We start from the raw sequence: 13096 nt of genomic DNA, 5'->3' as shown, positions 1-13096 counted from the left end.
AGGGATCCAAGGCAATGATTTTACAGCAGATCTGCAAATGGAGCACCCAGAGTTCACTCCAACCTTCTCAGCACTCTCAGGCAGTACATGGACTCTAAATGGTTTCCTGCACAAGGCTGAATTTCACTTTAAAAATATTTAGCACAATAGCCACTTACACATGAGCTCCTTTACATCACTCTGGTGAGGATTTCAAAAGGAGCTGTATTTGCATCCAATTTACAGCCCTTTCTATTTCATTTTACCCACCAATAGAGGTTTATTTCTGTAAATCAGGATTCATTGCTGCATAACCCTCCACTGTGCCCTGATGCAGCTGCATTATCTGGAGGCTGTACATCACTGCACACACAGAACATTTCCACTGAGCCTCTCCCACTGCAGGGCACCTATTTTAACTGTGCCAGCCAGCAATTACCTGAGGCAGGCTGTCAGCCTCAGAACAAGCTCTGCATCCTTTCTAGGAACTGGCAGGCCCAAAGAACAAATACAGAAACTTAAAAAATACAGATGTAAATACAGTATTCACCTTTCCTGTTTGAACAGCTGGCCTTTGTGCTGACATCTTCTACCCTAATTATGAAATAAATTACCTTTTTTCCCCCCACAGCAAATTCAAATCCTTACCCTTATGCAGAAGGGGGACAAAGGCTTACCACAGATGGCTTTCAAAGACAACCCAGTTTCTCAAGCTCTAATTCACAAATGCTTTAATAGTCTTTATTTTTTTGTTCAGCATCTGACCTAAATATTTATTTGCTCATGAGTACTGTGATCCAGTTACTCCCAACCATGAATCTTCCATTTAGGTGCTGCAATCCACTCTGTCCAACCTCAGACATTTTTCCTGTGCTGTACTTCTGTGTCCAGAAAATAAAGGGTACTACTGTTTCTTTCCCCTTCCTTTTTGTCTGTAGGCTGCAAACATAACAGACTTATCCCGCTATTTATGTAGGAGCAGCACTTAAAATCCCAAAGCTGTGATCTGGGTTAGGGCCTCCAGGCCCTGGCACAATGCAAAACAATAAACTGAAGTTTAAAAAAAAAAGAGCAAAAGACTTTCTAGATGTAAAAGCAAAAGTATCTGGCTTCTTAAAAGAAGCTAATCCACAGAATCACCTAAAAGCCAGCAGCAAACCAAAACAAACTCACCCTAGCTAAGTGTGGCCATCTCAGAATGAAAGAGACTGGGAAGAAAGTCCAGTCTCCAGTGGGCACAGGATTCCCCACTCAGCTGTGCAACACCAGCTTGCTGAAGCAGCAACTGATCACTGTCAATTGTCACTGCTCACACTGATGGGAAATCAGTGCTCCAATCTTCACCCACTTGCTTGGAAGAGGAAAATCAGCATAATCAGAAATTCAAGACTCCAGCCTATCTGCAGCAGGAACCCTGAGCTTCCCCCTGTGCTGTCACACCATTAAAGAACAGTTTCCAAAAAAACCCCTTTGCTTTTGGTAACCAACAGCATTCTAAAGGGCAAGTACCCAGAGAGCAGTGATAAAGCCAAATCGATGTGTCACAAAGAGGAAAGCAAAACAGAACCCTGCCACCCAAGAGTCATGCATTTATCTGTAACAAATTAAAAAGAGAAATGGCTTCAAGGCCCAAAATCACCAATTTCTTTTTAAGTCCTCTCCTCATTAGCATTTCAGACCGCTCTGCCTGCTTCACTTTATAATGTTCCCTGTGACCGTTTCATCCTTGGGAAATTATCATTCTTCTCCAAGAGCGATGCTGTTCCCAACCTGCCAACTTCTCCCTCTTCCCCCAGTTATTACAACTCTCATTGCAGTCCCACATCTCTGCAGACCTTGTTAGAAAGTCAGGGAAAGAGGGTTTGGACATCAAGGCTGCAGACCACACTGAAAAGCTTCTGGGTGAAAAGGTGACTCCTCATTTCCTGTACGAGAATTTTAAACAAGCTGGAATATTTTACAGACTGCAACACACTTAACAGCAGATGCTGAATAAAGCAAATTAAACTTGAGAGATGCCAACAAATCACCTGTACCATCACTTCTAAAAGGACTGCACATTTCCAAACCATTCTTTTTGTGGAAGCTATCAAGCATCATCACCACTGCAGTGAGAAACCAGGAATTTGTAAGTGTTGAGTCAGGCAAAGAGGAAATGCTCTGAGCCAAGTGCTTCAGCTTCATGAAACTCACAAGACAAGGCAGTTACTGAGGTGTTTAAAGAGAGGCCTTTGCAAGGGGAAGCATCACAACAAAGCACACCTGAGCCACTGACACCAACATTCACAGGGGTTTCTGCAAAGGGAGCTCTGCCCCAGCACAGGAACGACCCCAAGGCTTGGCATGAGCCACTCGGATGCTTCCAAAGCAGGGCAATAAATACAAACAAATCCATCCTTTTCACGAGCCTGACCATCAGGAACTCCCTGGCTAACTGTGGAAGTTGAGTCTCAGCACCAAAGGATGTCCACGTGTGCAGAGAGAGCAGGATCCTGACACACAGACCCCGTTCCCAGGCTCGGGGAGCTCAGCATCTCCTCCTGCCCCTCCCCTGCCCAGCTCGGGGTCCCAGCAGCTCCTGCTGCCTCCAGGGCCTGATCAACAGGCACATCGAGTCTCTCTGACAACAGCACTCAGCTCTGATGACACAATATTTGCTTTTAATATTGCATTTTACTGAAGTTTGAAGAAACTTTTGTAAATTAATCATTGATGTTAGAATAGATGACACCTGATCATTCATTAGGAGAGAGATGAACAATCCTGAAACTGTTTTATTATTCACACTGACAGACAGATAAAGAAATCATTTAAATAAAAAGGCCTCAGAGGAACACATACACCTTTGTATTATCAAGTGATACAAAAATGATCAGAGAAAGATCATATAACAAAGGCAAGCTCCCACCTGAAAAGGCAGCAAAGTAATAATTACAGAGAAAAGTATTTAGATAAAAGGATATGACACTGTTTCACAAAATGATGTCAGCCTGAACATGAAAGGGCAAAGCAGTGATGGGCACCACAAAGTTTACAGGGAGAAAAATCAGAAAAAGGAAAAAAAAAAAAAAAAGGCAATAAATAAACCCAAGTCACAGCCACCCTAGATAGGGGAGAGAGGAAGTGATCCTGGCAGGCACAGGGCTGTGGCAGCCCATCAGCTGCAGGTGATCTGGGGGAAGGTTCCAGCTGAGAGCCATCATCATCCCTCCCTGTCCCTGCTCCAGCAGAGCTCTCCTCACTCCCCACAGTGCCTCCTGCAATCCTGGGACACTGATTTCATCAACATCAAACAATGAAACTGCGAGAAGCACCAGGACAGGAGAGATCCACTTCAAGCTCAACAACTCCAACAGCAAAAGTACTGTGAGGTGAGAGCTGCTGTGTCCAACAGACTGAAGCACTCGAGGCTTTCAGCAGCAACACTCTGGGAATCCATTTCTGCCTCCCCCCACTAATGGCTCTGCTTGCACAGGAAGCAATAAATGAAAAACTCAAAGATTTCAAGAACAAAAAAACCACACAAACAAAACAAAAAAAACCCCACAAAATTAGAAAGCTGAGATACTTGCCAGGAATATCAGGAATTCAGAAGCAGTGGTGAAAAACGCACAATGGGACACTCAGAAACAATTCCTGTACATTTAAAGAATTACAGATACGCTTTCTGGCAGGCAGGTGTTCACACTTACAGAGATCCCTGTCACAGCCAGCCCTTACAGGCTGCATCTCTGCACATCCCAGCCCATTCTCCTCACCACTGGATCACCACGTGCCTGTGTGAATCCATGGGCACATCTGGAACAGTTCCTGTCACTGTCTGTGTGCAGCTGAGTGCAAATCCTGCTGCAAGCAAACACGTGAAGGTGTTTTGTATGCACTGAGTCTGCACCAGACTGATCCTGCAGTTGTGGAATTGATGCTTGTGAATTAACAGATGAAAGCTGAAGCTCTCTAATTGAATTGTGTCTCCAGAATGAGGAGCAGTTGGAGCAGGGTGGATGGTGGGATCTGTGTCCAAGAGCAGCCCAGCAGGAAGGCATCACCCCATCCCAGCTCCCCCTGGAACCTGCATTTTGTTCAGCAGGGTTCATTCACACAGCTGCTGCTGCACTTTCCTATGTTCTGCTCTAAGTCTGTGTGAGGAACTGATTTGTCAGCTGCCAAGCTGAACTAATCACAACCTAAAAACAGTTCTCTCAGGTCAATCCAAAGTGAAACACCTTTCAGCACCCCAGCACCTCAAAAGGAAAGGAAAAAACCCTAATAAAACCATAGGAAAGGAAAAAAAAAAACTAATAAAACCATAGGAAAGGGAAAAAAAACCCTAATAAAACCATAGGAAAGGAAAAAAAAACCTAATAAAACCATAGGAAAAGATAATGTTACCCCTTAAAAATTTAAAAGAAAAAATTTAAAGCCTCCAAACTTTATTCTCAAGTTCCATCTTACTTTTTGAAAATAACTTTCTCAGGAAAACTATTCTGCATCTCCATATCAATCCACAACCTTTCTGCTACACTGGCATGTGTAAGAGCTCCTGGAATTTTTATTTTATTAATTTAGTACATTCATAATAATTAATAATAAAGGCAGTTCCTTTAAAGCTTGACACTGCTTCCCTGTGAATGGCTGCTCCTGAACATAGCAGCCACCTCTCATTTGTCCTAGCTGGATAAAATCAAATCACTGCATAAATAGAATAAACAGTTCAGCAAGTATTTCTATGCCTAGTTATGATAATCCACAAATCACTACCAACTGTTGTTTTATTACATAACAAAGACAAGGATTAAACCTGTATTTAGAAGACAACAAATATATAATTAAGACCAAACAGAAAAGTACTGATTACTTAATCTAATTTACATTACTATCTCTTGTTTTACAAATTAAGATAAGCTTCTTTACATATCCATGCACACAGTCTGCAAGTGCTTCAGCCCCTTTCCCCATCCCTGAAAAATGGTTTGACTCGATGGAACAAATCACAGAATGTACAGACATTTACTGCCTGGCACTTCAGGAAACATCCAGGAGTAAATCAACCAAGACAAACCACTGAAAATGAAGGAAAGCAAAAGCATTAAAATGACATATTAAAAGTGTTCTGCCAAATTGCATATGGTTCACAGAGGTGCCACATATAAAATTTAAGACTTGAGCGCTTTAAACTGTACAAATAGCAGGAGCACTGCTGATGCCACAGTGGGTGAAAGTGAGGAACACCACACTTGGGAACCAGGCTTGGTACCTGACTATTCCACCTGGAGAGGGAGGACAGAGCCAATCCATTGGGAGGAAACACCTGTAGCAGGTGAAGAGCCCCATCACAAGGCACAGGAAGAGCTTTCCAAGGAGAAGGAAGGAGAAAGAAGGAGAAGGCTCATCAGGTGAGGCACACACAGTGCCCCAGGAGGAACAGCACGAGCACTGTGTGCTCACCAGGGCCAGGGGCTCACATCCTCCAGGGCATGGGGTCTGTGCTCATCTCAATGCTGCTGCCTCTACCGAACATGGAGGAGTCAGGGTTTAACACCTCCTGTGCTTTTATCAGCCTTTCCTGCCTGCTGCTCGCTGAGTCACCCAAAAATCTGCTCCCACCTGGTTCTGTGGTTCACCCTGGAGCAGAGCTGAGGCTGTGCCAGAGCACCCTGTGCCCACAGCACCCCGTGCCCCACAGCTCTGCCTCCTTCCTGCTCCGTGTGGGCACCTGGTGTGAAACAAATCCCTTCCCTGCCAGGGGAAACAGGAATCTCAGATCTGTCCATCTGCACGGATTTGGTACTGAGAGAGGGTGGCTGCTCTCCTGCTTGACCAAAATGTGAAGTGTTTGCTTGGAGCACGGTGGGGTCTGTGCTTAGGAACAGGTAATTAAAAGGCTGGAACATTCCTGTTCTCCCAGCCCCAAATCAGCCAACATCCATTTGGTGCTGGCTGTGCCTTCAGGAACAGGCAATTCCCCAGACTACAGAACATCACCTTTCTCCCAGCCCCAAATCAGCCAACATCCATTTGGTGCTGGCTGGAGCTGTGCTGTGCCCTCAGGAACAGACAATTCCCCAGACTACAGAACATCACCTTTCTCCCAGCCCCAAATCAGCCAACATCCATTTGGTGCTGGCTGGAGCTGTGCTGTGCCCTCAGGAACAGGCAATTCCCAGGCTGTAGAAGAACATCACCATTCTCCCAGCCCCACCTGTGCCTGGACAGAACACCCTTTAGGGCTCGTGCCCCCAGCTCCTTTCAGCCTGTTTAAAGGTCACAGGCTGACATTTCACCAGTGCCACGAGTCATTGTCTTGCCCTCTATGTGCCATCCCTACTTAAGCGTCACTCCCTTCAGCCACGAGGCTCAAGGCAACAAATCACTCCTTTGTGAGCAGCCTGGGAACTGCTCTGGAGACTGCAAACAGGGCACAGCAGCTCGGTAGAAATAATGCAGGATGGAAAGGGGTAATGGATAAAACCAACAATCCACAGGAAACGCAAAACTAAAAGAGAAGATGCACCTTCTTCCCCTGCTTGGATCAAAAAGTCCAGCAAAAGATGAAATCAGCCCCACTTACAGGCCAAAGTAACTTGGCCTTTTTTGTAACAGCAAGTGAGATATCATCAGTCACTAATAACATCTCAATTCAGACAGAGGGAATTCTCCTCCACTAAAACACAACCAAAGGGAAAAAACAAAACAAAACAAAACCCCAAACCACTTACTTTCTGTAAAAGCAGGATCCTCACCATTTGTGCCTCACGCTGTCCTCTCAAAGCTGTCCCGGCACAGGGGGTGAGGGATAATGGTGAGGGAGGAGCTCTGTGATTCATCACAAGGCTCAGCTGGGGATGCTTTGGCTCAGCTGAGGATGCTTTGGTTCAGCTGGGGATGTTTTGGCTCAGCTGGGGATGCTTTGGCTCAGCTGAGGATGCTTTGGCTCAGCTGGGGATGCTTTGGCTGATTGGGGCAGCCCAAGCCCACAGGTGTTGGCAGTTGGAGCAGTTTGGGGGAGCCTGCACAGCTGCTCTGCTCTCATGTGCCCTCCAAACACCCCTGCCTGTCCTCATGGGGACATTTCCTCAGAGGAAATTCACTGCCAGTTCCTCCTCCTCCAGCCCTGAGCAGCCACAAGGTCCAGGACTCACCTGACCAAGCTCTTCTGGAAGTATTTTAAGTCTTATCAGGGAAGAGTTAAGAGTTGCAGGGGGTTTATTGCTTTACGTTTTGATTGAAGGAAAAATTGCAAAAAAGGTTGTTCTCTGAAAATTTTGCAGCTGTAATTAGGGAGTTTCAAATGTGTTGCCAATTAGCTTAATTGGTGTGCAGGCTGATTGAGACCTGAGCAGGAAAAGTTCCTTAAGGGGGGGAAAGAAAGAAGCAAAGACTAAAACATCTCATAAACTTGGTGAGAGGAAGAGCACCAGAGGAAGTATTTGACTCCATGAGCAGTAGCTCAGGATGAAGTAACAACTCTCCAAGCATTTGAAGAGAATAAGCCCTTTGAAGATTGGATTCAGCTGTAGCTTGCTAAATCCCAAACTAAGTGCTAGACTAATTAGGATTTTCAGCTGTCTCTGTGATTTCATGAGATCAGTCTGACAATAGTGAGTGATCCATTTGGTGTTAGCTGAAGCTCTGCTATGGACTGGGAAGGTGCTCAGCTCCATCAGGGCAGATGCAAGACAAAGAAATCCAAGCCTGTTGCCATAATTCTGTCTTACCTACATGAACAGCAAATCTGCTTTTTGTTAGAACAGTGTTGAAAGTAAAGTAAAGCACAATTCCTTTAATTATACACCTTTTGAGGCTCCATGTCCTGCCTGGGATTTCAGTAACAAGAGATTTCAGAGCCACACAGCTTGGCTGTGGTTAAATTAATCCAAGAAAGCCAAGAGTGAATCCACTAAACTAAGGCTTAGTTGGCACAAGGGAAGCTCAAAATCAGGCAAGCAGAACGTTGGAGCTGACAGGACTCCATGGTCACACTCAGAATCCATTCCTCTGCATCTTAAACTACTTTTTAATTTGTTCTGATTAAAGTGCAGCTCCAAACAAAGGAACTCTTCTAGGATTGTCCATGTTTGATCGTAGCATCTCAAGAGAATCTAAGAAATTTAATCTAAAACCAAATCTGCTTTGTTTTAAAATCTCAAACCTTTAACTATGGCCAAGCACAGTCAAGATCCAGAAACAAACACCTAAACAATATACATCCACTCTCTGCTGCAGCTGTATCTAGGATGGTCTCCTGGCGTTAGTGTTTTCCATTCATATGAAGTCAGTGAAGTAAAAGAAAGCAATGTCTGAAGACCAAGAGCCAAATCAAACTACAAACCGTAAGGACTTTGTCTTGTGGCTAGTGCCTGTTGACCAAAATCTGGCTCAGTTCACATCACTGCCCCAAGTACCAAAGATTTCCAGTCTTTATGGTGCAGCTCAAGCAGCTGATGGTGGTTCCATGGCAGGTTTAAGTAAAGCTCTTATCCTGTGTCCATCAGGCTGTGTGAGGGCTAAGCCAGGACAGAGGTCACTTCCAGCCACACCAACAGCTCGGTGCTCACTGGCACCGGTGTGCAAATGATCCTGGGACAGGCAGAGCAGCACTCAGTGATGCAGAGCACACCTTTCTGTCTGCCAGTAACACTGAAATGAGGAGAGCTAAAGGAGGTAAATGTGTTACACTTAGGTGAAAGGATAATAAATGTTCTCCTTGTATTATTTTAATACTTTTCTCAAAACTTTGCATCACTCAATTCAGCCAGAAATTTCAGGAGGCTGCTGGAATTTTGACTTTTCTCACAGAGCCACTTTCCTGATCAAGGTGTGAGCATTAACTGGTAACTACTCCCATTCATATGAATAATGTCCATTTTACAGTTTCAGCTGCAGTGCAACACCCAGTTTGAACTGCTGCCTGTGAAAAGAGTAGATTCAGCACATCTCATTTATGTGCTTATCTAAACTGGAGGCAGCCACACAATATAATTTAGTGTATACAGCACTTTGCTAATAGAGAAACTGTGCACTGAGTAGCTTTTATTCAGAAGGTTTCTTTAGCTTGGAACCCAAGCACTTAACACAGCAGAAGAATTTCATTTTCTGGGGCATGGTTTCTCACTGACACAGGTGCTCTTATAGCAGAATTTACAGAGTCCATTATCTTCTCAAATAGGAAGCAAAGAAGTGATCATGTAAGAAAAGACATTGTAAAAGACTTCACTTAATCTGAGATTTGTGGGACTAGGGCTCCAGTTTAAACATCAAAAGCCATGTTCAAAGCCCTGCTGCAGGAGGATCTGCGGTGTGTAACTGGTGAGTAACTCCAGCAGCTGCCCTGCCCACTTGGGCAAACCCTGGCTGCCGTTCTCACCCTCTCAGTGCACAGATCCAATTCTCTGGCTCTGTGTCTGAGCAGGGCAGGGGACACAGACACTGCCAGGACATTCATGGCCTGGCCTGAGGAGCGAGCAAAGGACAAACACCACACTGCTCATCTGGGGCTGGCAGCGGGGCAGGGCAGAGAGCAAAGACTGGGAATGGCTGGGAAAGGCTGGGAATGGCTGGGAAAGCCTGGGAATGGCTGGGAATGAGCAAAGCCTGGGAATGGCTGGGAATGGCTGGGAATGGCTGGGAAAGCCTGGGAATGGCTCTGGGAATGGCTGGGAATGGCTGGGAATGGCTGGGAAAGACTGGGAATGGCTGGGAATGGCTGGGAAAGGCTGGGAATGGCTGGGAAAGCCTGGGAATGGCTGGGAAAGCCTGGGAATGGCTGGGAATGGTTGGGAATGGCTGGGAAAGCCTGGGAATGGCTGGGAATGGCTGGGAAAGACTGGGAATGGTTGGGAATGGCTGGGAAAGCCTGGGAATGGCTGGGAATGGCTGGGAATGGCTGGGAAAGACTGGGAATGGCTGGGAATGGCTGGGAATGGCTGGGAATGGCTGGGAATGGCTGGGAATGGCTGGGAAAGCCTGGGAATGGCTGGGAATGGCTGGGAATGGTTGGGAATGGGCTGGGAATGGCTGGGAATGGCTGGGAATGGGCTGGGAATGGCTGGGAATGGTTGGAAATGGGCTGGGAATGGCTGGGAATGGCTGGGAAAGCCTGGGAATGGCTGGGAATGGCTGGGAATGGGCTGGGAATGGCTGGGAATGGCTGGGAATGGCTGGGAATGGCTGGGAATGGCTGGGAAAGCCTGGGAATGGCTGGGAATGGCTGGGAAAGCCTGGGAATGGCTGGGAATGGCTGGGAATGGCTGGGAATGGCTGGGAAAGCCTGGGAATGGCTGGGAATGGCTGGGAATGGCTGGGAATGGCTGGGAAAGCCTGGGAATGGCTGGGAAAGCCTGGGAATGGCTGGGAATGGCTGGGAAAGCCTGGGAATGGCTGGGAATGGCTGGGAATGGCTGGGAATGGCTGGGAATGAGCAAAGCCTGGGAATGGCTGGGAATGGCTGGGAATGGCTGGGAAAGCCTGGGAATGGCTGGGAATGGCTGGGAAAGCCTGGGAATGACTGGGAATGGCTGGGAATGGCTGGGAATGGCTGGGAATGGCTGGGAATGGCTGGGAATTGCTGGGAATGGCTGGGAATGGCTGGGAATGCCAGGCTGTGCTGTGCTGGAGCTGAGCACACACATCCCTGAGGCTGGAAGGACAGACTTGAACTGGAATCAGACTGTGAGCACCGTACCAGGAGAGGGAACTCCCAGAGCCCTGCTTTGGGAGGAGATGCTGCTTGAGAAGGAAAGGACCAGTCTCCTCTGGTTTCCTCACAGTTCAGTGGCATTTTGCTCTCCTGTGGGCACTGGGAACCTTTCCACTGGGAGCAAGGGGATGAAGTGTGTCCTCAGCCAGCCCCAGGGGCACACGTGTCACGGGCAATCAACACAAAATCCTCTGTGAGGAGCTCAGCATGGCTTTCACCTTGGAACAGGAGCAGCAGTCAGGGCTCTCTGATTCATTTCTCAGGAGGCCTTCCATCATCACTGGGGATGTGCCTGCTCCTGAACACTTCAAAGCTGTCACTTCCCATCTGCTGTTTTATGATAGGAACACTCATCAAGATACAAACAATACAAACTGAGACACAGTCTCTGTGTAAAGGAGGTACAGCCTGAAGGAGTTCCCACTTCCTGATGTGAGGACTCAATAAATAACAGGGAGATATAAAATGACAGAATTTCATTGGATTAAAGGGTGGGATTCAGGCCAACCTGACTCAAGAAACACCAGGATAAAGAAAAAGCTTTAAGTGAGGTTTCTTCTGGTTACAAAGGGATACCAAGGGCAGGTTGGATGGGGCTCTGAGCAGCCTGTCTAGTGGAAGGTTCCCTGAACTGGGTGATCTTTAAGCTCCCTTCCAACCCAAACCATTCCATTCTGTGACACCACAATGAAATGGGCACCCCAGGGGAAGCCAGGGTCCGTGTCAGCTGCACAAATCTGCACAGTGCTACCACACAGAACGTTCCCAAGCACATGCAGCCACAGACCAGAGAGAAATACCCACTTCTAGACAGGAACACCTCAATCCAGAAGCCAACGTGGCTGTTGAAGCTCAGACCTGGAAGCATCCTTGCAGAGTAGATTCAGTGCTGAAAACCATCAGCAGCCCCTGGCATTAAGGAGTCAGTGAGTAAAGAAGCTCCTGGATGCTGGGAAATGCCAGCCTGGCTGGGGACACTGTCCCTGGCTGCTTGAAACAGGACAAATTACTCTGCTGGCTGTGTGTGGTGCTGAGGCACTTGGAGTCCCTGTCACAGATTCTGCTGTTGCTAGCACTCTGCCGTGGAAACCAGGGCCAATTAACACAGAAAGCAAGAGCTGGATCATATTTAAAGGTGTACAGGTAGATAAATATACTTTCTACCTGCTGGATAAATTGAGGAGATGAAAAGGACAAAAGGCAGCACAAGCCAGCATGCAGTGGCACTGTCAAAGGTGCTGGGAGTTCATTATCACCTCCAAAGGACAGCTCTCCCTGGTGCTCCAGCCATGAACGTCCTGCAGGGAGATTTCAAAGCAGGTTACATAAAACCTTTCCTTGGCAAAGATCCATGGTTTTATGCTCTGAACCATCTTTTATGTTATGTTTGGTTTCCTTGTTCCATTCTGATTCTAACAATACCATGGATAATAAATGAGTGTTTCACAACTTGGTAAGATAGGCAAAATGCCACTACCTACCTAATGAGCCTTATAATTGAGTTGTAATGAATTTTATGTAGTGCTCTGTAACTTGAAAGATGCGAGAGACACTGGGAAGGTGTTTAAGAGGGAAGAATTCTAATACAGTTTTCAAAAGAAGGGATAAAACTAATCACTAGTTTACTCACCCAGTTGTTACTCCTGACAGGATTCCATTTAAGCCAATGAGATTTCTCATGTGAGTAAATCTGTCACAGGAATAAGGCTGCAGAAATAAGCCCTGGGACATAAAGGTGATGATGTTTAGAAAGGTTTTCTTTGTGCAGTATCCAGCTAAAGCTGTGCAATGCATTTCTGTGAAGAAATGGTTTGACACGACATGAAAGCCTGGGAGTTCTGAAGAAGTTAATATCCACTTTTAAAATATTTTATACTGATCATGAGTTGAGCATAAAAGCCAAAAAGTAGAGTCTCTATTCTTTTGCTTGTTTTTCTGTCTATTTGATGAATATTACCTCATTTGGATATCAACTGAAAAAGCAATTAAAAATGAAATTAGGTCAATAAAATCAAAGAAATACTTTTAGATCTCCTAACTTGCTGACAAACTTTTTAAAAAGTGGAATAGATAACAAAACAGTCCTTGAAGCAAAACACAGGAAATTCAAACACCTGACAGCACTTGTGTGAATTTCCAGAATATTCTGGAATACATGCAAGACTAAATACAAATAGAAAGAAACAAAAACCCTGCGGTTTTTCATGATGTTTTGCCCAAGAAATAAATACAACCATTTTCCAAAACAAATGGTCTGAAGCCAAGATTTTCAGCTTCTAAAGCCCCATAGCTACAGACCCATCTGCAGGAAAACAGTACCTGGAACATTTCAAAACCATTTCTGAGTAAAGTTTCTTGCATTAGAAGTTGGTATAAGAGCTGAACAGAACCCATTTCACTTCACAGGGATTTGCATCAGCA

The 13096-nt window shown here is 45.9% G+C and overlaps 1 protein-coding gene across 2 annotated transcripts in view; it reads right to left on the bottom strand.

Annotated features, from left to right (window-relative positions):
- TMEM132D (transmembrane protein 132D) overlaps positions 1 to 13096 on the bottom strand; it is a 203961-nt gene that overhangs the window by 158451 nt on the left and 32414 nt on the right. Inside the window, exon 2 of one of the 2 annotated variants that reach the window (XM_058851867.1) lies at positions 12306 to 12397. The exons of the other annotated variant lie outside the window; for it this stretch is intronic. The gene's annotated coding sequence lies outside the window, so the exon portion shown is untranslated. The remainder of the gene's footprint in view (positions 1 to 12305; positions 12398 to 13096) is intronic. 2 annotated transcript variants of the gene reach the window in all.

Source organism: Poecile atricapillus, chromosome 16, assembly GCF_030490865.1.
Source record: "Poecile atricapillus isolate bPoeAtr1 chromosome 16, bPoeAtr1.hap1, whole genome shotgun sequence".
Taxonomy (NCBI): Eukaryota; Metazoa; Chordata; class Aves; order Passeriformes; family Paridae; genus Poecile; species Poecile atricapillus.
The sequence above is the reverse complement of the archived record's forward strand: the minus strand, read 5'-3'. Positions and strand labels throughout refer to the sequence as shown.